Source organism: Aplysia californica, unplaced genomic scaffold (assembly GCF_000002075.1).
Source record: "Aplysia californica isolate F4 #8 unplaced genomic scaffold, AplCal3.0 scaffold00428, whole genome shotgun sequence".
In the NCBI taxonomy this organism is placed as follows: domain Eukaryota; kingdom Metazoa; phylum Mollusca; class Gastropoda; order Aplysiida; family Aplysiidae; genus Aplysia; species Aplysia californica.
This window is the reverse complement of record NW_004797698.1, coordinates 428,817-429,808: the sequence shown is the minus strand read 5'-3', so window position 1 is coordinate 429,808 and position 992 is coordinate 428,817.

Below are 992 nucleotides of genomic sequence, written 5' to 3'. Positions count from 1 at the left end.
CACCCATGAACGTTTCGGAGACGCACTCCCGCGCACAGATGCACTGCTTTGGGTGTGCAAACTGCGTATTATTTGCTGCAGACCACACATACGGGCACTAGAACATTCGCAAATCAATTATTTTAAAGAAAATGTCAAACTTAACTGCAAAATGTCAAATTGTGGGTGAAAACAGGAGGGCATACCCCCCCCTGTAACCTCCAAGATTTTTTTCTTGGTCTAGAAGCACAAAGCCTTTTGATTGGTCTATTCCGTCGGAGCCGTCTCCGAATAGATACTGCGGTGTGTGACAGACAGCCTACCGGGCCCTGCCTGAATTGTCCTGGTGGACAGTGCACTCAAGTAAAAAAAAAAAAGATAAAAATGGAAGCTTCGTAGTGAAATCAGGCGCTCGTCAATAAAGATAGTATAAGGAAAACGGAGAAACCGACATTTTGTTGCCCGAAGGGAAAATTTTATCCAATATTTTTTTCCTCATCACTTTTTACGTCCATTTACGTAAAAACACTTAAATTTGTCTGGGGATCTTTACAGAAATACGGCGATCAAAAGCACACAAAATGTAAATTTGTAAGTTTCCAAAGACGCCCAAGCTTTGGAGGTAACCCATAGATGTACACTATAGGTTTAAAAGGAGGTAACTCTATGAGGTAACCAGACTCTTTGGTAGCTGTTTTCTGGCTTATTAAATTTACCTTTGACACCATAGACGACCCTCACCTTCTTAGATTAAGGTTAAATTGCAAATATCTCGACTTCTATTTAAGTTAAATGTGCCTATTGCTTTTTCGTCAAAAGAAACAAATGAACCAACTTTAAGATGATGCAAATAACTCAATGTGCCCAAAATTTGACGAGCGGCTGGTACCACCGTGTCGTGACACAATAACCCCCCCTCTCCACACACACACACATACATACACACACACACACACACACACAAACACACACGCGCGCGCACACACACACACACACACTCAGAAAAAGAGAGA